Here is a 24,885-nt window from a genome sequence, read left to right on the forward strand (position 1 = left end):
GTATAATTCCCTGTGCTGTACAGTAAACGTTCATCATCTATTTTCTAACTGGGAGTTACCTCTGCTGGCTTCAGTGAACAGTCTGGAACCTGCCTCCATACTGATATTTTCAGTAAATATGAATATTTTATATTATAATTAATAATTTAATAAAATAATATTACATTTTTATTTTTATGCTACGATTTTGCTGTGTCACAGCCCAAATCACAAAGTGGTTCATTTAGCCTATAAGGGGCTCCCAGGTGGCTCAGTGGTAAAGAATCTGCCTGCCACGCAGGAGATTCGGGTTTGATCCCTGATCTAGGAAGATCCCCTGGAGAGAGAAATACCCACTCTGGTATTCTTGCCTAGAGAACTTCACGGACAAGAGGAGCCTGGCTGGCTATAGTCTGTGGAGTCGCAAAGAATCAGACATTACTTAGCAACTAAACAACAACAACAACAAAAGCTAATGATAAAAATAATAAATGTAAATGGTACAACTCAATATAATATCATAAAAAATAAATCATGGGCAGGATTTTGTGTGAATATGGCTGTGAATTTAGGTCCCAGGATATATCATCCTCTGAGTGCACAGATTTCACCCCAAAAATGTAAAATAAGGAAACGAAATGCAGTGATGAATATCTGAAAACTAGGTTTTATTGACTCAGCACCTCATTTGGCCCCAGGCAGTGTCTGCTATAAAAATCGGTCCAGTTACAACATGAAGCTATTAGTTTCTTCTCATCTACAAAGAAAACCTCAAATTTTTTCAGAACAAGCACACAAAAGGGGAAAAATAAAACACTTTCTGACATTAATATAATTCGTTTCATCACTAAAGAATGAAAAAAGACCAAAACAAGTAGGAAACAAAGAGCAAAAGCCTCATCATTAGTATGAAGCTTCTAAAACTACCTGCAAAATCAATTACGAACACTGTGTTCACAAAAAAAGCAGCACAAGTCAATAGGGCAAGTCCTCGTCCAGTGACTTCTGGGAATCCCAAAGCCCCGTGAGATGCTGGCCCATGTGCCACTGACAGTTAGGATAAAGCAGCTGAGGGCAGATCGAGGACCGGGGCCTGGCCACCGTGCTCTGCAGAGAGACGAGCTCGCAGCTTGTTGTCCCATTCTCACCCACCCCCACACACATGCTCCAGGGGAAAGCAGACTTTTGTTGGTTTCCTGACCATCTCATCAAACAGGACGCACAGAGTCCAGGGCCAAAAAGGCACCAACATTATAGGCAGCGAAAGGAATGCTCCTCACAGAAAAGCAGCAACAACCCTCTGCAAAGTCATCCTCAAAGACCAGTTTGTGTTCACCAATACAGGTCTCGGTTTAGCACTAAAGATGCCATTGGAGGCAGCCATGCACACCATCCCAAGAGCTGGGCAGAGAACCAGGTGGCTGGGAGAAGACTGCCTTTTGCACCCAACTGACAGTGAGTTCACAGTCACAGGTTCACGGGTTTCTGAGATGATGAAGAAGACAAAAAGATGATGCTCATAATGCTCATGATGCTCATGACACTCATAATGCAAGTGAAGACTGTCTCTTCTGATTCTTAACGGCACTGGATGATCCTTTCGATAATTACGACATCCAGAAGCTACCCCCACCTTGGGGATGAAAGCTGCTGACTTCTAAGGAGGGAGACGGAAGAAGAAAGCAGGATTTCACAAGAAGACAGAACTGTGGTTTGAAAGCCTTGGACGGTCTAGAGTTGACAAGTGCCTGAAAACAACACCCATCACCAAGATGCATCTTTACTGAGTGAACTGTATGCCTGGATGGAGCACGGAGGTCATGTGCTTCAGCTCACAGAATGCGCACGGGGGACCATCACCTCTCTACCCTACTGTTGGAGAGGAAAAGTTCAAACAATTTGCCCAAAGTTACAGATAGTAGGATTTTTAGAAAAAAGGATTCGAGGAACTTCACTGGCGGTTCACTGGTTGACTCTTCAAGCTTCTGTGCACGGGGCTTGGGTTTGAGCCCTGATCTGAGAACTAAGATCCTGTATGCTACACAGCATGGCCAAAAATAAAGTTATATTTTTTTAAAAAAAAGAACTCAAATTCAGGCAGGTTATGCTCTACCTGGTGGTTTTTAGAACATCTATTGCACATAGTTAAAAACCACATCCAAGGGCTGCAAGAGAACATAAAGACATGCCTTAAACTAATATTGAATCAAAGAATGAGAAGCATCAAAGAGGCAGTCCTATGAAGAGATACAGAGTCTTTGAGACCCTAAGTGGACACAGTTCAGACAAAACCCTGGAAGTGCCTTTCAGTGAGAAATTGCCCCAATTTCTCTGTCTGTCTATGACAACAATACCGGGACTGCTAGACGGAGTCATCAACTACTTACTGCTACTTCAAATGGTAATTTAAGCTTTTCTAATTTAGTGCAAAGCAAGAGGAAGACAGAAACCATCTGTGGAGCTGACCTGAAGCCCCAGAAATGACGTTCTCAGTGAAAGATGGCAGAGGGTGCCACCATTCTTCTCTCTAAGATGAAATCATGACTATTATTGATTTTAAAATATTTGGTTTCATCTTTGTTTTCCAATTGTGGCAAACCCCTTTTTCACCTTTATCTGGAAGTGGTGCCTCAAGTGTGCACCAAATGTTCATTAAGCAGCTGCAGATGTTTGAGCCGGGTCGGGAGGGCCAGTGTCCACCTGTGGTCTTGGTGGCAGACTGCTAGCTGTCCCCTGACAGCCATTCTTCGTTTCTCTAGTCTTCTCTGTTGATTTGGCTGCACTGGGTCTTCATTGCGTCATGCGGGATCTTTCCTGGCACTGCACAGACTCTCTAGTTGTGTGTGGGGGCCTAGTTGCTCAGCAGAATGTGGGACCTTGTTCCTGAACTGGGGCTCAGACCCTCATCTCCTGCTGGATTCTTAGCCACTGAACTGTCAGGAAAAGTCCTTCCTTTATTTTTTAACCAAGTACATGGCCTTCCAGAATGAAGGCAGCATCTCCTTTGAAGTTAAGTATAACCATAACACTAATTCCTAGCCAATGTGGTACAGGTCGGGGGTGGAGCAGCTCCTGGAAACTCCCTGCAAAGACACAAGTGGATGACTTCTGCCCCTTCATCCTCTTCCCTATCACTGGATCTACAGCCTGAAAGACAGATACAAGTGTCTTAGACCTCAAGGTCAAAGTCAAGGCCAGAAATAGCAAAGTATCAGAGAGAAGTTGGGTCCTAACTCTGGATTGTCCCAGCCAACCTGGGCTGCCTCTGGGATTTTGATGTGAAAGGTAAATCTCCACCTTGTTGAATCCCTGTGGTTTTAGAGGCTCTATGAGCTGCAGCCCAGCCGTATATTAAATGATGAAAAGTGTCTCCCAACATGGATGCCTTCGGCCCCTCCAGCAAAGCAAGGCGCTTCTCCATTCTGCTCAAATGGAACCAGTTTCAAAGGAAAATAAAAGCTGGAATGCAGTTGCACTGGTGCTAACATCTAGTCATCACGTTTCTTTCCTGCATGCGACATTGTTACCTTCTCATAAAAAGAGCAACACTGAGCTGATGTGAAATATTAGCTGGTGTGACTGGCTACCTCTGCTGGGAAAAAAACATGAAAATCCCTCGGCAGAACCATCACCAAATGCACAAGCTCTTTTTAACTAACCTAGGAATCGAAAGTTGAAGGTTAACATCAGATCAGATCAGATCAGATCAGTCGCTCAGCCGTGTCCGACTCTTTGCGACCCCATGAATCGCAGCACGCCAGGCCTCCCTGTCCATCCCAGCTCTCGGAGTTCACTCAGACTCACGTCCATCGAGTCAGTGATGCCATCCAGCCATCTCATCCTCTGTCATCCCCTTCTCGTCTTGCCCTCAATCCCTCCCAGCATCAGAGTCTTTTCCAATGAGTCAACTCTTCTCATGAAGTGGCCAAAGTACTGCAGTTTCAGCTTGAGCATCATTCCTTCCAAAGAAATCTCAGGGCTGATCTCCTTCAGAATGGACTGGTTGGATCTCCTTGCAGTCCAAGGGACTCTCAAGAGTCTTCTCCAACACCACAGTTCAAAAGCATCAATTCTTCGGCACTCAGCCTTCTTCACAGTCCAACTCTCACATCCATATATGACCACGGGAAAAACCATAGCCTTGACTAGACGAACCTTTGTTGGCAAAGCAATGTCTCTGCTTTTGAATATGCAATCTAGGTTGGTCACAAGTTTCCTTCCAAGGAGTAAGCGTCTTTTAATTTCATGGCTGCAGTCACCATCTGCAGTGATTTTGGAGCCCAGAAAAATAAAGTCTGACACTGTTTCCACTGTTTCCCCATCTATTTCCCATGAAGTGGTGGGACCGGATGCCATGATCTTCGTTTTCTGAATGTTGAGCTTTAAGCCAACCTTTTCACTCTCCACTTTCACTTTCATCAAGAGGCTTTTGAGTTTCTCTTCACTTTCTGCCATAAGGGTGGTGTCATCTGCATATCTGAGGTTATTGATATTTCTCCCAGCAATCTTGATTCCAGCTTGTGTTTCTTCCAGTCCAGCGTTTCTCATGATGTACTCTGCATGTAAGTTAAATAAGCAGGGTGACAATATACAGCCTTGACGAACTCCTTTTCCTATTTGGAACCAGTCTGTTGTTCCATGTCCAGTTCTAACTGTTGCTTCCTGACCTGCCTACAAATTTCTCAAGAGGCAGATCAGGTGGTCTGGTATTCCCATCTCTTTCAGAATTTTCCACAGTTTATTGTCATCCACACAGTCAAAGGCTTTGGCATAGTCAATAAAGCAGAAATAGATGTTTTTCTGGAACTCTCTTGCTTTTTCTATGATCCAACGGATGTTGGCAATTTGATCTCTGGTTCCTCTGCCTTTTCTAAAACCAGCTTGAACAAGGTTAACATAGATTGAGCTAAAAAAAAAAAAAAAAGTTCCCTGTTCTCCAGGTCCAGCTGACTTCCATTCTGCCCTGGATTTGGATTGAAAGAGCTTGGGCTTTGGATTCAAGTAGATTAGGACCTGGATCCTGGATTTTACAGCTGTAGGGCACTGGGCAAGTCACTTAGGCAAGACAGCCACAGTTTCTTCACGTGAACAAGGAAGATGAGAAGCTGCAGAGCCACTAAGAGGAACTGAGGTACCGAATGTGGGATTCCTGCAGTGAGGTCTGAATGTGGACCATTCACGAGGTGTCAGCCATTGAGAAGACTGAGGGTTCACTCTTTCCAATCAAGATGACAGCTTTTTTACTGCAGGGACAGGGTCTGACACTTCATTTGTGCCCCCCAAGCACCTGGCACAGGCTGGACACAGAACAGGTCCTCCTAGAGTTCTTGCAAATGATAGAATAGACCCGTGGCTCAGACGGGAAAGAATCTGCCTGCAATGCAAGTTCAATCCCTGGGTCAGGAAGATCCCCTGGAGGAGGGCATGGCAATCCACTCCAGTGTTTTGCCTGAAGAATCCCATGGACAGAGGAGCCTGGCGGGCTACAGTCCACTGGGTCACAAAGAGTCAGACACGACTGAAGTGACTTACGCACTCCTACTGGATTAAAATCCTGGTTTGCTAACTGCCTTGAAGTTTTTGTGTGCTCAGTCACTCAGACATGTCTGACTCTTTGCAGTTCATGGGCTCTAACCCACCTGGCTCTTCTGTCCATGTAATTTTCCAGCAAAATACTGGAGTGGATTGCCATCTTCTACTCAGAGGAATCTTCCCAACCCAGGGATTGAACCCACATCTCTTGCATCTCCTGCACTGACAGGTGGATTCTTTACCACTAGCGCCACGTGGGAAGCCTGCTCAAAGTTTCTTTTGTCTATAGGATTTTCAAAATGTCCCATGGACCTACAGGAATCCCCTGGTTCAAAGTATTATTCATCTCCAGAATCTGAGGACATGATCATAAAGCATTACTTTGTGAAGCCAACCTGAAATTTAACATTAAAGTGTAAAAAATTAGGCATCAGAGCATATAATCCATCCCTAGAAGAGATTTCATAAATAACTCATCATGGTGACTGGAGGGGCTCCCAAATGTCACCAGGCAACTAAAATTCAAGTTCATGTAAAATAAGCTGTAACATATACTTTGGTTCTGGTCATCAGAAAAAGGAGAACCAACTCACAAAAGTTTCTCTAGGAAAGACAAATGCATCCGTCTTGGGGATGCACCTATCCCTGGGGTAACAAATGTGAAATACACAACAGGGCATGAACCTCCCTCCAGCTCAGCTGAAAGGTCTCATAACACCATGCAGCTCCTTTCACTGCGACTCCATTCAAAAAAAAAAAAAAAAACACTAAAAATTCTGTCTCTCCAGTTCTTGTGTTTCAAAAGGAAGCACCCAAGAAAAGGCTGTCAGTGCTCTGGTCAGAGGAAATGGACAGTCCTCAGCCGTCGCCTGACTCTTAGCTCTTTCAGGCTCTCAGTGTGTATTGTCAGCTGGTTTTCTTCACCTCTAAGTAAACCAACAGAAGCCTGAGTACACAGGAGACAAAGTCAGGTCCCCATCTTGAACCTGTGCCCTCACTCATCTGCCAGTCCCTCCCTTCCTCCCTGTTCTTTAAAGAAGATGTGATACATATGTACAATGGAATACTACTCAGCCATCAAAAAGAATGAAAGCATGACATTTGCAGCAACATGGATGGACCTAGAGAGTGTCATACTGAGTAAAGTAAGTCAGACAGAGAAGGAGAAATATCACACAACATCCCTTATATGTGGAGTCTAAAAAGAAAAGATGCAAATGAACTTACAAAACACAAAGAGACTCACAGACTTAGAAAACAAACTTATGGGGAGGGGGAAGGGATAGTTAGAGACTTTAGGAAGGTCATGTCCACACTGCTACATTTAAAATGGATAACTAACAAAGACTGTGTGGATCACAATAAACTGTGGAAAATTCTGAAAGAGATGGGAATACCAGACCACCTGATCTGCCTCTTGAGAAATTTGTGTGCAGGTCAGGAAGCAACAGTTAGAACGACATGGAACAACAGACTGGTTCCAAATAGGAAAAGGAGTTCATCAAGGCTGTATACTGTCACCCTGTTTATTTAACTTACATGCAGAGTACATCATGAGAAACGCTGGACTGGAAGAAACACAAGCTGGAATCAAGATTGCCGGGAGAAATATCAATAACCTCAGATATGCAGATGACACCACCCTTATGGCAGAAAGTGAAGAGGAACTGAAAAGCCTCTTGATGAAAGTGAAAGTGGAGAGTGAAAAACTTGGCTTAAAACTCAACATTCAGAAAACGAAGATCATGGCATCTGATCCCATCACTTCATGGGAAATAGATGGGGAAACAGTGGAAACAGTGTCAGACTTTATTTTTCTGGGCTCCAAAATCACTGCAGATGGTGATTGCAGCCATGAAATTAAAAGACGCTTACTCCTTGGAAGGAAAGTTATGACCAACCTAGATTGCATATTCAAAAGCAGAGACATTACTTTGCCAACAAAGGTTCGTCTAGTCAAGGCTATGGTTTTTCCTGTGGTCATGTATGGATGTGAGAGTTGGACTGTGAAGAAGGCTGAGCGCCGAAGAATTGATGCTTTTGAACTGTGGTGTTGGAGAAGACTCTTGAGAGTCCCTTGGACTGCAAGGAGATCCAACCAGTCCATTCTGAAGGAGATCAGCCCTGGGATTTCTTTGGAAGGAAGGATGCTAAAGCTGAAACTCCAGTACTTTGGCCACCTCATGCGAAGAGTTGACTCAATGGAAAAGACTGATGCTGGGAGGGATTGAGGGCAAGACAAGAAGGGGATGACAGAGGATGAGATGGCTGGATGGCATCACTGACTCGATGGACGTGAGTCTGGGTGAACTCCGGGAGCTGGTGATGGACAGGGAGGCCTGGCGTGCTGCGATTCATGGGGTCGCAAAGAGTCGGACACGACTGAGCGACTGATCTGCTCTGATCTGATTGTATAGCACATGGAACTCTGCTCAGTGTTATCTGCCAGCCTGGATGGGAGATGGGTTTGGGGAGGAATGAATACATCTATGGACAGTGATTGCAGCTATGAAATTAAAAGACACTTGCTCCTTGGAATAAAAGCTATGACAAACCTAAATAGCATATTAAAAAGCAAAGACATCACTTTCCCGACAAAAGTTCGTATAATCAAAGCTGTGTTTTTTCCAGTAGTCATGTACAGATGTGACAGTTGGACCATAAAGAAGGGTAGGCACCAAAGATTTGATGCCTTCACATTGTGATGCTAAAGAAGACTCTTGAGAGTCCCTTGAACTGCAAGGAGATCAAACCAGTCAATCCTAAAGGAAATCAGTCCTGAATATTCATAGGAAGGACTGATACTGAAACTGAAGCTCCAATACTTTGGCCACCTGATGCGAAGAGCCAACTCATTGGAAAACACCCTGATGCTGGGAAAGACTGAGGGTAGGAGAAGGGGGTGACAGAGGATGAGGTGGTTGGATGGCATCACTGACTCAGTGGACATGAACTTGAGCAAACTCTGGGAGGCAGTGAAGGACAGGGAAGTCTGGCATGCTGCAGTCCATGGGGTTGCAAAGAGTCGGACATGACTGAGTGGCTGAACAACAACATATGTATGGCTGAGTCCCTTCACTGATCACCTGAAACTACCTCAACATTGTTAACTGGCTATACCCCAATACAAAATAAAAAGCTTAAAGTTAAAAAAAATTAGGTAGATCCAACAGCAAGCAGACCTGATCACACATGCTCTGTCTAGTAGTCCTGGTATCGCTCAAGTTTCCACCTTACCAGGAGCCCTTATACAGGCCTCTCAGGAGGGCATCTCTGTTCCTCTCAGTAGCCCCAGGTCCTCACTGCATCCACAGGTCACCACTCCCACCCCTAGAGGTCTACTGCATCGGCATGAGTGTATCCTGATGCCCACAAAACACAGTTGAACTTAACTGGGGCTGGAGGTTCCTGGAACCTCTGTGCCTTATAGGATTTGTAAGGGTATTGCAACATTAAGGAAAAGAATAAGAGATGTTCTGATGAATAAAGGAAGTCTTGGGTCTCTCTACTTGCCAGCATCAGACACATGCTATTCAAACCCCTGTACGGACAGCTCAAAGCAGGGCCAACTGACGGCCATGGTGCATTTCAGAAGACAGAACTGACTTGGCCCAAGGACTCTGGAGTTTGGAGAGCCCTCCAGCAATGCTTTACATCTTTCTCAAGTGGTAAATGAAGACCCAGAGCCCAGGAGGCTGAGTTGCTGGGTTATGGACATACAGCTAGCTAGTAGCTGGGCCAGGAATGGAAACCAGGTCTCCCAGATCACGGTCCATCCCCTGGTGCTTGTGACAGAAGCACGTACCCGAGGGCTCTCAACCCATCCGGGGTAGTCCAGTGTCCCTCTCCCTTCATGAGAGATTAGGTAGATAGGGGACAGGGGACTGGGATGGGGGAAATCGCGCCCCAAGCCACCTCTCTCTGGAGCTCCAGCCACCACTCAAAACTCTCGTTAGGGACCGGAAGTCACACACTCCTGGTGAGGTTATCCATATTGTTTATGTCTCGTTGTTGTTTTCCAAAGATTGCATGTGGCTGCACCGGACCATGTCTTCCCTCTGGAGAGACAAGAGTGAATGGGAGGCAGTCCCAGCCAAATGCTGGAAACCGATACTCCACAAGCCTCCTTCCCCTGCAGCCTGGCCAAGCCACCCCGACGCTAACCCCAGACGCCTGTGTGTGCTCTAGGCCCAGCCCTGCCGTAAGAACACCAGCTGCAGTGCATCGAGGCCCCAGATTGAGGCTGCCAGGGTGGGCGGTGGGGAGACGATAGAGAGGGACCAAGGGGGGCAGACACCTCCCAGATGTCCCCAGCCCAGGTCACCTCAGATCTATGAGCACTAAGGAGGGGTGAGACAACCGCCCTGCCAGGGGCTCCCATGTTCTCAGATCACCAAGGTTGATGTCCACGCAGCTGGAGAAGTGACACCAGGCGGCCTGAGACTGTGGCCAGTGCAGCCATCATTGCAGAATAAGGAGAAGGGTGGGGTGCATGTAGAGCTGAGAGCAGGGAATGCCTCATGCCCCCTGGAGGAACACCTGGTCTACCCATGTCATTATTAAGACCAAAGTCTTAACTCTCAACTTCCTGCAGGACCTTCCAACCCATGGTCTGGGGACAGGCTCCACCTGGGTCTCCCGAAGACACAATGGCTTGGAATTAAGCTCAGGGAAGAACTTCCTGACTGGCAGAGGAAAGGTGAAACCCTGTTTTCCTGGGAGGCCCGGGATGATTCTCCTCTCCAACCCTCTCCTCCCCGGGCTAAGGGGAGGATGCGTGCATGATCGGCAAAGATGGAGGGCAGGACCAATTGCCCACAAACACTGTCCCAGGGACCACCCCCCCAGAATAGCAGCAGATGACTGCTTTCATTGAAAGGCTGCCCCTAGTCCCCAAGCAAAGACTGGGAACAGTCCAGCCAGGGTCCTATGGAGATGGAAACCCAGCCACTCTTTTCATAATTTTGTCAAAACAAAGAGCCATCACCAAAAGTTCCCAGGAGTGGGAGGCGGCCTTCCGTGCTGGGTGGACCCCTTGCGTCAGCTACCAGAATGGACAGGCGCCCAGAAGAAATGATCTCTGGACCTGGCCACACAGGATTTAACCTGTGCACTGGGACCACTGTGCTCCAGAGAGAAGCCACCTAGGAAACCTCTGTTCAAGCCCAGGTGAAGAGGAACTGGGGAGGGGAGAACCCAGCAAAAATTAAGGAGTCAGATCCTCTTTTATACCAAGGGCCAAGAAAGTCAGTTCCCCATCTAATCCTTTAGCTGCAGGGCCCCCCAGGGCAACCCAGCACCCTGGAAGGACTGGGACCACATGAGGTGTCAGCAACAGAGTGGGATTAAGTGTTCCCTGGACTTCTGTCCATCTCAAAAACCCACAGAAGCAGTGGGGGGTATCGTCACCACTGTCATGGTCATGGAAAGGTCATGGGTACTAGGGTCTGAAGACTTACTGGGTCTTGGGCCCTGTTGGGGGCCGGCGTGAGGCACTCCGCCCATGGCAAAGGTCATGAGGAAGGAGGCTCGACATACGCAAAGGCAGGATTGAGCCTCAGGAGTCCCCCTGGAAATCCTCGAGCATCTACCCCCATAACCAGAGCCTGCCTACTTTACTACTTTGTGCTCTCCCCTACACCTCTGACTTTACGGGGGGCTGTCCCCCACCACCTCTTTCAGAGAAGGCGTTAACCTAGAGCTCCAGTTAATAAAAACTCCTGGGCGTGACAAGAGTGTTTTAACCTACAAACTCCTCTGAAGGTTCTCTAGCCTGCCTGACAGGCTTGTCCGGCCACATGTGATTGCTCACAGCCTCCCAACTGTGAGAGGCACGAGATGCTTTAAACCTTCTAAAAACAGGTTCTTTAGAAAAGTTAGAAAATTATTAGTATAAGTATAATGGGCTGATTAGAAATTGTATTGGTGAAGGGTTTTTTCATTTGTTGAGCCAATGTTTGTTGCTAAGTCTCCATATCCCCTGCCCTTAACACACATTAATGAATATATAGAAGAAATAAGTATTAACCTTTGATATAAATCACGTTAGACCTTAGGCTAAGTAAATTCTTTCCTTAACTAAAACCCACTACACCCTCACCCTATAGGAATGTAACTTTATTTGGGTGGCGTCTGTTTTAAGAATAATCACCCCTGGAGAAATAAGTGTCCTGGTTGGCTGACCGCTGTCACAAGGAGAGGGTCATAAATTGTCAGCAGGCCCCCTGGCCAGAAGATGATGTAACACCCCTAAGACCTCTGTATACATTTGTATGAAGCACCTGACTTTGATAAAAGTCAGGACTGCTGACCCCGTGTGACTTTTGCATAACATCTCAGTGTATAAAAGTAGACCATGGAAAATAAAGAATTGGGATCAGTTCCTCGAAAGACTGGTCTCCCCATGTCTCTCTCTCTCTCACTCTGGCTGAGTCTCCATCTGGAGCGCGGAACCCACCATGCTTACTAATTATGCTTGGGCTTCTAAGATCCGACCGGGGAGGCCTCAGTGTCTCCTCTCCTTCGGGAGAACGGAAGGACGCCTGTGGCCTACGTAAGTGGTGCAAACTTCTTGTCTTGAAGTTTTATTGGTCCCCCGCGTAAACCAAGCTACTCAGCCTCTTTTCTCCACTGAATTTTCCTACTGAGCTATCCTCATTCTATTACTCTTTATATCCTTAATTAACGTTTAATTAAGCAGTTGTTTCCTGACCCTCGCCTACACCGTCTCTCCTTCGAATACCCTGGATCAGCTGGGGCTGGACCCCGGCAGGGCCCCACCTCTGTCACTTCCCAGCTGCATCATTTTGGGCTTTGTTTTTTGTTTTAAAGATTTTTTTTATGTGGCTCATTTTTTTAAGTTTTTATTGAATTTGTTACAATAAGGCTTCTGTTTTATGCTTGGGTTTGGGGGCTGGGAGCCATCTTAGGGAATTTTAGACCCCCAACTAGGGATTGAACCTGTATCTCCTATGTTGGAAGGAGAAGTCTTAACCATGAGACCACCAGGAAAGTCCCTGCCACACCATTTTCAGCAAGTCACCAAAGCTCTTAAAACTCAGAGGCACTATTAAAATAATTGTGGTGGTGGTTTAGCCGCTAAGTCGTGTCCGACTCTTGAGACCCCATGGACTATAGCCCACCAGGCTCCTCTGTCCATGGGATTTCCCAGGCAAGATTACCGGAGTGGGTTGTCATTTCCTTCTCCAGGGGATCTTCCCAACCTACGGATAGAACTCAGGTCTCCTGCATTTCAGGCAGATTCTTTACCAACTGAGCCACCAGGGAAGCCCATTAAAATAATTGTAATGATTAATAATAATACCACCTGGAGGGCAGAAGAAAGGACTCTACAAGGGACTCATTGAATCTTCTGCGAGTGGTGGACACACTCATTATCTTAATTATGATGGTGGCTTCATGAGTTTGTACATATGCCCAAACTCAACAAATTAGATCATTTTAAATATGTACAGTTTATTATAATCAATTATACCTCAATAAAGCTAGAAAAAAGATATGCAAAAATGTAAAATAATGCCATACTTTCTTACAATTTCTTTGCTTTGAAAAATATTATTTTTCATTAAGATATGTTATCTATAACATGTTATTTATGTTTAATAAAAATATTATTTATTTAAAATGTTATATATTGTTGTTGTTGTTTAGTCACTAAGTCATGTCCGACCCTTTGTGACCCCATGGACTGTAGCCCACCAGGCTCTGTCCATGGGATTTCCCAGGCAAGAATACTGGAATGAGTTGCCATTTCCATCTCCACGGGATCTTCAATCCCTTCTCGACCCAGGGATCGAACCCAAGTCTTCCTGAATTGCAGGTAGATTCTTTACCGCTGAGCCACCAGGGAAGCCCTATATCTGGTTAGTTTTTAATTAATAAATAGGCATTGGGCTTCCCAGGTGGCTCAGTGGTAAAGAATCTACCTGCCAATGCAGGAGATGCAAGAGATGAGGGTTTGATCCCTGGGTCCAAAAGGAAATGGCGACCCAGTCCAGTATTCTTGCCTGGGAAAGCCCACAGGCAGAGGCGCCTGGCGGGCTCCAGCCCATGGGGTCACAGGGTCGGGAACGACTGAGCACATACACATACAAAATATTCAAAAGCTAGCACTGATTCCATGATCTCTCAGAATCAAATGAGATTATACGCAGAAAAGTGGTTTGCAAACTCCAAAGTATGTATTAATACAAAAGGATTTTTAAAGAGAAAGTTCAGGGGTAGTCATTGCCAAATCTCTGCCCTGGGACTCAAAGTGCAGAGCATCTCCTGCCCCTTGACCTCCATGGGATGCTCCCACGCTTCTCGGATCCCACTTGAGAGAAATCATATCTGAGCCCACCCACCATGGCAATAGTTCCTGGCTTACCTGAACACCCCCAAGTGAAGTTAAAGGAGAGTTTTCCCCTGGGAGCTTAGAATGCGGGAATAACACAACAGAATCCAGGAGTCAGAGACCAAATTTCTACCCAAGAAGAGGATAAAACTCCAAACGCCCAGAAGATGTTGGCAGAAAGGAGAGGGCCTCTCCCCAAACCAGGCTCCCGACACAGAGGCCTAGCCCCAAACAGAGGGGAAAAGGTCATGGATAAACCAGAGGAAAATACTGCCCTTTCTGATTCGTCACAGAACAATCCTGGACAGTCGACAATCCCCAAGTGAAATCAGATGTTGCAGACGTCAGCTCTCAGCAAGCCCTCACCCCGCCAGGATACTGAGAGCACGTCAAGGCCCAGAGAAATGGAAGGCAGCTGCCGGGCAGGCGGCTGGGTGGCTGATACTGATAGATACCTTGATCAAGGATGGTTGACAGGTCCTGACTGGGCTGGGACAGTTCCAGGTTATTTCTTCTGCCCCATTGTTCTATCCAGTGTGACATCTTAGTTAGTATTACCCAAAAAGTCCCAGATTGGCCAATGAATCATAGAGTCGCCCTGCAGATCACCAAGTTCAACAGCCATCATACCTTTGGGCAGGAAAACCCAGTATCTCCCTCCTGACCTGCATGTGATAAATGTCCCATGCAGAGACAAGCATTTCCGGGCATTTAAAAGTCCATCATGTTACCTCTAAAAGTACCCATCTATCTCATTATTCCTCCTAACTCAAAACTTATGTCATTTCTTGATTTAGATGCTTGTTTTCCCTCCTCTGGACACTTCTATAAAACCTTCAGACCATCAGTCATCAACTCCCCTTGTCTCCCCTCCAAAAGATGTGGCCTTGCTGTGTCTGAGCAGTGACTCACCCCTCCCTGAAGGAATAGCTCCACTGTTTCCTACGATTCAATCATCCCAGCATATTTCAATTCAACAAGTATTTATTAGGCAACAACCGTGTGATCAGCAATGTGCTAAGAGTTAAGGGCACACAGAAGAAATATAAACTGTCATACGGCTTCCAGTCTCCTTGGAAACCAGATAAATGATATCTAACACATGAGACAAATGAATAACATTAAGACGGGGGTGATTAATGCCCAAATGGACAGCACAACTAATGAACGCTCATTTGTTGGCCGTCTCCCCTTTGACTCATCAATAATTGCCAGGTTTTAAGCCCAGAGAAATATGCCTCCTGGTTCTCAGCTATATATTTGACTCCAACACCAATTCCAAAATCACCCCCCTATCACGGCTATCGGTTCTGGAATATGCTTGTAATGCAATGGGAACTGATTAAGATATGAGGAAATGTTGGCTAGGGTTTCAGGACAAAGCAGCTTTCTCTTTCTGCCAGAACCCTGGGGAGAACAGTGGCCATCAGGGGAAGGCCTGGGTCAGCCAAGGGACCACTGAGTAGGCAGAGGATGGAATGGACTCTGCAAAAGGTTGAGCAGAAAGGTAAAGAAATAGAGGGTCCTTGGGGACATCCTGTGAGTTGCTGAATCAATCCTCAACAGACCTACTTTCTGATTACATGAGATTATAAATTTCCTTTGTTTTGTTTTTTAAAGCAGTTGAGTTGGGTTTTCCGTTAACAGAACCAAGAGTTCTCAATGATGTAAGAAACCAGTGGAAGAGCTGACTCTGGGCAAAGGAGGTCCTGGAGGACAAGGAACTGACTTCAAATATCATGACAGGATTTATACATGCAAAATGGTGTGGGTGGCATTAGTGAAGCTGTGGAGCCAAGGGCTGCGATGTGGCCACACCATCCACTATGTTGCTGTTGCCCATGAACCTCACAACAGTGACCTTGATGGGTCAGCCCTGTGCATTCCCCTGGATTCATTACATCTTCAACAAGATAAACAATAACAAGTCCTCCATCAGGGAACCCCAAGAGAATGCCTCCCTCCTTCTCCTTCTCAATGGGACTCAGAACCGCTTCCTATTTTCCAGTGAGACCGGAAGCACAGCAGACAGGCAGTGACTGTCCACCTGCTCTGGGGCTGGGTCTAGGCCACAGTCCACAGAATGAAGGAGAAGCCTCCCGGGTGTGGCTGTGACCTCCTCTAGGCGAGAGGAGGCAGGCTTCTTGAAGGCATACTTCTGACCCTTCTAGGAATCATTATCCCTACGTAACAGAGGTCTTATACAGGGAGGCAGGCTTTGCATAAGTACAAAGAAGCTGTATAATCTTCTACAACTTAGTCACAAGCTTTCTTCAGCCAAAGAATGGTTTCTTCCAACTAAACATTGCATGGGGCTGCCCACATTGACCTCTGGAAGCCAGAGCTCCACCTGCTCACCCCGATTTGGCCCTGAAATGTTCTCTGCATCTCTGCTCTACAAACCACAGGAGTTGTACCACCCCCTTCAGAAATGGGTGGGAGCTTTCCTGTCACAATGACTGAGGAGCATTGCTAGCTACCATTTAGTGAATGAAGGGAAAGGATGTCAGACATGCCTCAAGGGCCTTGAAAGTCCCACCCAAAGGGGAAAAAAAAATGATCCTTGCTGAAACATGGGCTTCCCTGGTGGCTCAGAAGGTAAAGTGTCTGCCTGCAATGCAGGAGACCTGGGTTCGATTCCTGGGTCACGAAGATCCCCTGGAGAAGGAAATGGCAACCCACTCCAGTACTCTTGCCTGGAAAATTCCATGGACGAAGGAGCTGGTAGGCTACAGTTCATGGGATAGCAGAGTCAGACACGACTGAGCAACTTCATTCACTCACTCACTCCTGAAACATAAAATGCTCCATCAAGAATCACTGCCCTAGGGCTCAGAGAGACTTTGAAACCAATGTGCTACCCACAGATCTTCAGACTTGACCTAAAAGTTGGAGTTAACAATGATGATACCATCCCACCTCCCCCACTCCACCCCCATCCCACCAGACTCAGCCTTGAGAGATACTCAGGTAGAGTTTACAGAAGTTGGTTTATGAGTACAGTGTGCTCAGTCACTCAGTTGTGTCTGACTCTTTGCAGCCCCATGGACTATAGCTGGCCAGGCTCCTCCGTTCATGAGATTCTCCAGGCAAGAAAACTGGAGTGGGTTGCTATTTCCTTCTCCAGGGGGTCTTCCCAACCCAGGGATCGAACCTGCGTCTCTTGCATCTCCTGCATTGGCAGGCAGATTCTTTACCACTAGGGCCACCCGGGAGGCCCTGGTTTATGAGTAAAGGCTATTAAATTAACTAAAACCTAGATCTTGGCCTGACAGAGATGCACTGATCAGGGACACTCAGAAAAAGTGAGAAAAAGGAACAGAGAAGTTGATCATTCTGTGGACTTCCAAAAATATCCAGAATTAACTTATCTGCCAAGGGGGCCATGAAAATAATCCATCAGCCCAGAGTGGTTGGGAGGCCAGGGGATGAAGCAGATGGGGTACCTGAGAGCTGAGGGCATTAAAGGAAAAGCTCAGAGAGGCTCAGGTTCAGCCCTTGGCTCTGCCATTGACTTCCTGTGTGACCACAGAGACACAAGGCGGTCTCTCCGAGACTCAGTTTCCTTTTTGGTAAAATAGAAAAATAATAACCCAGAAGCAGCAGTACCAGTGAGCCCACGGAGTACTAGTGAAGATCAGCAAGAAGAGAAAGGCCCTGCACACAGTGCCTTGCGTGGGACAAGCAGGTGCTCGAGACCAATAATAACTGGATTCTGCAGGCGGAGTCGCCCGGCCAGAGGAATTTGAATCGGGGGTTTGTGCAATCCAGCTTCCAGCTTCCTCCCTTCTTTCCCAGAAAAACCTGGCTCCTGGGGCATTTTTTTTCTCTATATGAGGCGAGAGCCCTGTTTGGAACATGTCCCGTCTACGCAGCCAAAACAGGCTTTTCCACGGTGCGTCTCTGCACACACACCTCGAGGAACCGGCCCTGCCAGAGGCCCCTCCCCACGGCCCCAGGTCTGGAAGAAAAGGGTCATCAACCACACTAATTAAATCTGCAGATGATAACAAACCGGGTGATGCTGTGAACAGCACCAGAGAGGATGAGGAAATAAACGAGGAGGGACCTGGGGAGTTGAGGAAATATGGGACAGGAAATAACAAAATGAGAGTCGATGCTGAAGAATGCAAGCGACGCTAACTGGGGGGAATAATCAGAAACATGGACTCCGGCGGTAGTGGAGGGAGGGGGAGGCTGGGAAAAAGCTGAGGAGATGAAGCCTTGTGGGGGATGACAGGTGGCAAGTGGGAGAGTGGGGAACAAGAAGGGAGCTGCAGCGAGCCAGGCTCCAAGTCTGGGGGTGAGAGCTGACACGGTGTGTGCGACTGCGGCAGACCCAGGCCCAGGGCCCAGGTGGCAGGGCTGAGCCAAGCAGCCCTCTCCAAGGTGGGCCTCTATCCACACCTCCTCCAAGAAGCCCACCCAGACTGCTCACTTGTCACTCATCTATGACAAGCAGTCCCATGTTTGATTGGTGGGCATCTTTCCATGTCTGACTCCCATATTGACACCAAGCTCTCAGCTCCCAGGGGCAATGCCCCAGCTCCCAAGTTCACTACTATGCCTAGGGGAGGTTTTCAACAGAAAGGAGGGTGACACCATCTTCAACAACATGAGAAAGAGCAGGATTTCTGTCTGCAGGTCCTTGTGGGTAAAGGTCACGTCTGAGGCTTTTCCGTCATCTCTACACACCCTCAATGCTGGTGCGATGCTCAGGGCATGGTGCCCTGAGCCAATGCAGATCTGTTTAACCCGTTTTCAGGCAGAACACAAACCCCAGGGTAGGTGCAAGAGGATGAAGGACGTGTCTGTGAAACACGATGTGTGTGACAGGGACTCTTCTGATGTCACCATGATGCAGAGATCCAGGATGCTCCAGGGGCCTCCCTGAGGTGCCCGCCCGCTCTCAGATTAAGACCTATAACCAATAACCACAGTCCGTAATAATCAGGAGAAGAAGGTCTAACACTTGCCCTGCAGAGAAACCTCATGGCCACTAGGATCACCCCCAAGTCAGGCTTCCATGGAGAAGGGCAGGAGCCCCTTTAAACCCAACAACTCTTAAGAACATGTTCTCATCACACAAGTGTCCCTCTTAAGGAGGAAGGAAGCTAATACCAAGCATCAGCTTGAAGCTCAGTCCCCTTTGGCATCAGGAGCAACAGGAGGGAAAGTAAATGCTAACCATTCTGGAGAAACTCCCTGAAGAGGCCAGGATAGAGGGATTTTTCAAGTGCCTTCTACACAAAGCAGGTTTTTTTCTCTTGCACTGCAGGAGACCTGGGTTCGATCCAGGGCTTGGGAAGATTCTCTGGAGGAGGGAATGGCAACCCATTCCAGTAATCTTGCCTGGAAACTCCAATGGACAGAGGAACCTGGCGGGCTACAGTCCATGGGGTCACAAAGAGTTGGACACAACTGAGTGACTAACACTTTCACTTTCACTTTTTTCCAGCATCCGCACCACCCACTAGGACTGACGGGACCAACAGAGGAATGGCAGAAACCCACCGTGGGAGGGGCAAGACCCCAGGTTGCCTACAGTCCCAGCCCACCGGGAGCCCCTGGCTGGCTGGAAAGCCCAGGACAGCCCACTTAGAATCCTTCCCGGACCTTGCACACAGGACGTGTCCAGGAAGCTTCATGAATGTTCCCAAGGCCACAGAAATCTGGAGAGGGTGCATCCTCTAAGCTCCTTTATATCCATCCTACAACCCAGAATATCAGAGAAGCAGCCCAGAAACTAGTCCTGAGATATCCTATAACCAAGTCCAGGTAAGTAAGATAACAGGAAAAAGTGTTTTCAATCCTCCTCCTCCTGGCAGCCAGCTGTTTCCGAGAGCTCTCCACGGGCTCCTTCACACATCTCTGGCCTTGCTCCAGAGGGTCCGTGCCCTCTTAGACTCAGGTCCCCTCACCCGGGGACTTCCAAGTGACAAGTCTGTCTATGACGAGGCCACCCTTCTGAGGCACTGGAGGCCAGTGAAGGTCTGATTCCACCAGCTGAACTGAGATGAGGCTTTGAAGACTTAACTCCACCAGCGACTCACAAGAGACCTCGGCCCATGGGAAGGCTGATGGGGGGACATGGGAGAGCCCCAGGGCGTTTCTCAAGAGGCTCAAATCGCACCACTTGGGCGGTGGCTGCACAACTCTGTACATACAGTCCAAACCACGGGGCTCCACACTTGGGAAGGATGGGCTTGACACTGCAAAGACTCTCTCACAATTTTCCGAGAACCACACTACCCAAACCTCCATTTCTGCCCACGAAGAGGGCCATCCCTGCCAGGACTCTGGACAAGCTTCCTAAATAGTCTTGATCTCAGGAAAAGGATGTGGCCCTGGTCCCAGGAGGAGGCTGCTATAATGGAAAAACACAAAAGAACAAACAAACAAACAAAAAATACCGGGCTCCAGCATCTGACAGCTCCGTCAGGTTTTTATGATCTTATAAAACTTTTTATGATCTTATATGACATTGGTGGTTATTTCACCTCTCTGAGTGCTGATCCATGGAATGGAGGACAGGCTGCCCTTCAGGGGTGAGGAGGCGTGGGGACACGGTCCACGGCACCCCCATGGCAGGTGCATGTCACATGTTCCCTTCTGTGACAAGATACTGTTTGCACTGGAACCTTTTTCATTTCAATGTTTGGTGACCTGGGCCGGACACTGAGGTTCCTACAAGTGACTTATTTCCATGCTGCTGCTGCTGCTAAGTCACTTCAGTCATGTCCGACTCTGTGTGACCCCATAGACAGCAGCCCCGTCCCTGGGATTCTCCAGGCAAGAACACTGGAGTGGGTTGCCATTTCCTTCTCCAATGCATGAAAGTAAAAAGTAAAAGTGAAGTCGCTCAGTTGTGTCCGACTCTTAGAGACCCTATGGACTGCAGCCTACCAGGCTCCTCCACCCATGGGAATTTCCATGCTACCGTAGATAAATGAGGCCAATGCTTGCATGCATGTGTGCTCAGTTGTGTCCAGCTCTTTGCCACCCTATGGACCGTAGCCTGCCAGGCTCCTCTGTCCATGGGATTCTCCAGGCAAGGATACTGGAGTGGGTTGCCATTTCCTCCTCCAGGGGATCTTCCCGACCCAGGGATCGAACCCACATCTCCTGCGTCTCCTGCATTGGCAGGCGGACTCTTTACCAGTGAGCGACCTGGGGAGCTCAAATGAGGCTAATAACTGGCTTTCCAGCTAGCCAGGGGTAAAACGGAGGGGTGAGGACTGGGGGGAGGCCCTGAAAGGTCAGAACTGGGTAACTGTGCCCGAAAGTGCCTGACACAGCCTTCTTTCTTCCTCGCCTTCAGGATACCTATTGTCCTTGGCTCTTGAACTCTGGCCTCCGGCTCTCCTGCTGGACCCACTACACCTCTGACTCCCAACAGCACTGGGGTCACCGTGCAGATGGCAAACACTATCTGTCACCTGCTGGTCTCCGTGGGCAAACACCGTCCACCTCGCTCTGCACCGAATGCCCCCTGCATTCCCTCCCCATCCCCATGCTCACTATCCCACCTCTCTGGGGTATTCAGGCCAGAGCCAGCCCAGCACCCGGGGGAGCCAGGGAGCCCCTGGAAGGATGAGATGGGGGAGGAGCATGTCCCGTGGACTGGGGAGGGGCTGGGCTGGAGCATCCTTGCCGGCTGTTCTTCTGGCCTTTCCATCAATATGACGGGACAAACGAGGTGTTTCTGTCCATCACCGAAGATTCATGGCATCCCGAATGACTCCTCCTCGAGCTGACAGGGGTGCGTGGGAGACAAAGAAGCTCCTTGCTCAGGGCTGGTGGAGCGTTTTGGAAGAAAGCGCTGCAGGTGGCCAGAGCGTGTGTGACAAACCGCACCGGGCGGGGTGAAGCCAACCAGGGCTCACGGACAGCTTCGCAACCGCAACACCAGCTGTCACCATGGAGCCGTGACACTGCCTGACCCCCCGCCCCAGCCAAGGAAAAGGGGTGGGGCGAGGCCTCAGTGCTCAGGGCTTTCCCACGTCCATGGGGTCCCCAGTACAAACAAGGAGGGACTCACAGAGAGGAACCAGACACAGACTGCAAGACCCTACAAGACACCAGGAAATCAAGGCGGTGCTAGTGGTAAAGAACCTGCCTGCAAATGTAGGAGACTGAGAGACCCAGGTTTGATCCCTGGGTCGGAAAGATCCCCTAGAGAAGGAAATGGCAACCCACTCCAGTATTCTTGCCTGGAGAAAACTATGGACAGAGGAGACTGGCATGCTATTGTCCATGGGGTTGCAAAGAGTCAGACACAACTGAAGCAACTTAGCACACACTCATGAGACACTAGGAAAAAAGACCAGAAGTTTAGGAGCTGCAGAAGATTTAAAAGAAGGGGCTGTCAGAGAGAAGCCATGCTATCCAGTCCTTCCCCCTAAGAGCCAGGACACGGGGTCAGGATCCAGGGCTCAGCCCACCCCCAGGAGGAGGGCAGAGGACGCCCACCTGAGCTGCCACCACCACCTGGAGGAGCTCAGAGACCTGGCCTCCCTCCCCTCACTTCACCAATTCTCCAGGCAAGAGTACTGGAGTGGGTTGTCATTCCCTCCTCCAGGGGATCTTCCCAACCCAGGGATTGAAGCCGTGCCTCCTGCATCTCCTGCTTTGTAAACAGTAGGTGTTCAATAGATGTGTCCTTTAGTGCTCTGATCTCAGGGCACATTTCACATCTTCTGACCTAGGAAGACTGTCACTAGGACAGACAACAAGAAGCAGACAGGCCCCCACGGGAGGGTGGCCCCAGGCTGAAACCCAGACACACAAGTTCACACCGAATCAGCCAGAGAACACAGGGGAGTTGAAATGGCCCGCCAGCCACAGCCCTGCTCTTGGAAGGAGCTCCATTCTGCTACATCAAAGGGCACATCTCCTGATCAAAAGTTTGGACCAGACACTTCACCTCCTGGACCCATTCCTCCATCCCCTCCCACACCAGCTATCCCCACCTGACAGCCCTCCGGGGACTGGGATGGACCACAGAGGGCAGCCGTCCACGGGCGCCGAGACCCTTTCATCTGAACCTGCTGCAGACACCCCATCTCGACCCCAGTGCATCCCGATGCTGCCAGTAAGACAGCATCCAGACACATCGGGCCACAGGGCCCTCAACTCCCCTGAGATTATGTGAGATGATCCCCATCCTAAAGGGGATCAGAGCACAGAGAGGCTCAAACTCACTGCAGTGAGAGGCACAACCAGGCCTGAGGTTTCGGCACGACTCGGCCACCATGAGAAGCCCGTGGGACCTTGGCCATGTCTAGAATGACAGAGAGGAAATTTTCTCTCTTCTCTGTTCTCATGGATGCATTTCAAGGTGGCCGACAAATTAAAGCCCAATCAGAGGAGAGAAACAAGAAAAAGAAAAGACCTCGAGGCCACATGGGATGGGAAATGCAAGATGATGTTTGACTGAAGGGAAGCCCAGGGCCGAGGATGGTGGGGGTGTGAGGCTTCATGGCATCTGGCGTGAGCAGAGTCAGGACTGACAAAGGTCTGTCTAGTCAAAGCTATGGTTCTTCTAATAGTCATGTACGGATCTAAGAGTTGGACCATAAAGAAGGCTGAGTGCCGAAGAATTGGTGCTTCTGAACTGTGGTGCCAGGGAAGACTCTGGAGAGTCCCCTGGACTGCAAGAAGATCAAACCAGTCACTCCTAAAGGAAATCAACCCTGAATATTCATTACAAGGACTAGGTCTAAATCTGAAGCTCCAATACTTTGGCCGCCTGATGTGAAGAACCGATTCACTGGAAAAGACCTTGATGCTGGGAAAAATTGAGGACAGAAGGAAAGAGGGGAAAACAGAGGATGAAATGGTTGGATGGCATCATCGACTTAATGGACAAGAGTTTGAGCAAACTCTGGGATGTGGTGAAGGACAGGGAAGCCTGGCATGCGCAGTTCATGGGGTCACAAAGAGTCAGACACAGCTTAGTGACCGAACAACAACAACAACAACAAATATTCTTTTTTTTCCAGTCATGCATGCAGATCTTAGCTCCCAGTCCAGGGACTGAACCTGTGCCCCCTGCAGTGGAAGCACAGAGTCTTAATCCCTGGACTTCCAGGGAAGTCACTGATCTTATTGGTTGCAGAATTAATCAGTTACGATGAGGTCATATTGATTACAGTGGGCCCTAAACCCAATGACTGGTGTCCTTATAACAAGAGGAAAGGATACACAGAGAAGAAGCATGTGAAGACAGAGGCAAAGGTTGGAGTGATGTGGCCAAGAGCCAAGAAGCAGCACAGCCTGGCATCATCAGAAGCCAAAAGAGAGCCTCCAGGAATTATTAATACCGCCCGGGCCGACACCTGGATTTTGGACTCTGGCCTCCAGAACTGTGAGAGAATACATCTCTGTTGGTTTCAGCCAGCAAGCTCGAGGTAATTATTTTATGGCAGCCTTAGAAAACAAATCCAATTTTCATTTTCTAATACATTTACTCTATGTTTCTAATAATGAAACCTTATGAGATGAGTAATGTGGAGAAACAGAGTAATATGTTAAGTGCATGCAATACAAAGTTCAAATGCTTTTGAACGGCAGTGTTGGAGAAGACCCTCCAGAGTCCCTTGGACTGCAAGGAGATCCAACCAGTCCATCCTAAAGGAAATCAGTCCTGGGTGTTCATTGGAAGGACTGATGCTGAAGCTGAAACTCCAATACTTTGGCTACCTGATGCAAAGAACTTACTCAATGGAAAAGACCCTGATGCTGGGAAAGATTGAAGCCAGGAGGAGAAGGGGATGACAGAGGATGAGATGGTTGGATGGCATCACCGACTCAATGGACATGAGTTTGAGCTAGTTCTGGGAGTTGGTGAAGGACAAGGAAGCCTGGCGTGCTACAGTCCATGGGATTGCAAAGAGTCAGACATGACTGAAGTGAACTGAATACAAAGTAAAACTGCCTGGGTTCAAATCCCCAGCCAACCATTCACCATGTGTGTGACCATGGACTAGTTATTCAACTTTCTTCTGCCTCAGTGT

At 48.2% G+C, this 24,885-nt stretch overlaps 1 protein-coding gene across 1 annotated transcript in view; it reads right to left on the minus strand.

Moving 5' to 3' along the window:
- The window catches only part of ANO2 (anoctamin 2), a 337,925-nt gene that overhangs the window by 262,107 nt on the left and 50,933 nt on the right, over positions 1-24,885 (minus strand). The gene's annotated exons all lie outside the window — the stretch shown is intronic.

Source organism: Bubalus kerabau, chromosome 1 (assembly GCF_029407905.1).
Source record: "Bubalus kerabau isolate K-KA32 ecotype Philippines breed swamp buffalo chromosome 1, PCC_UOA_SB_1v2, whole genome shotgun sequence".
NCBI lineage: Eukaryota > Metazoa > Chordata > Mammalia > Artiodactyla > Bovidae > Bubalus > Bubalus kerabau.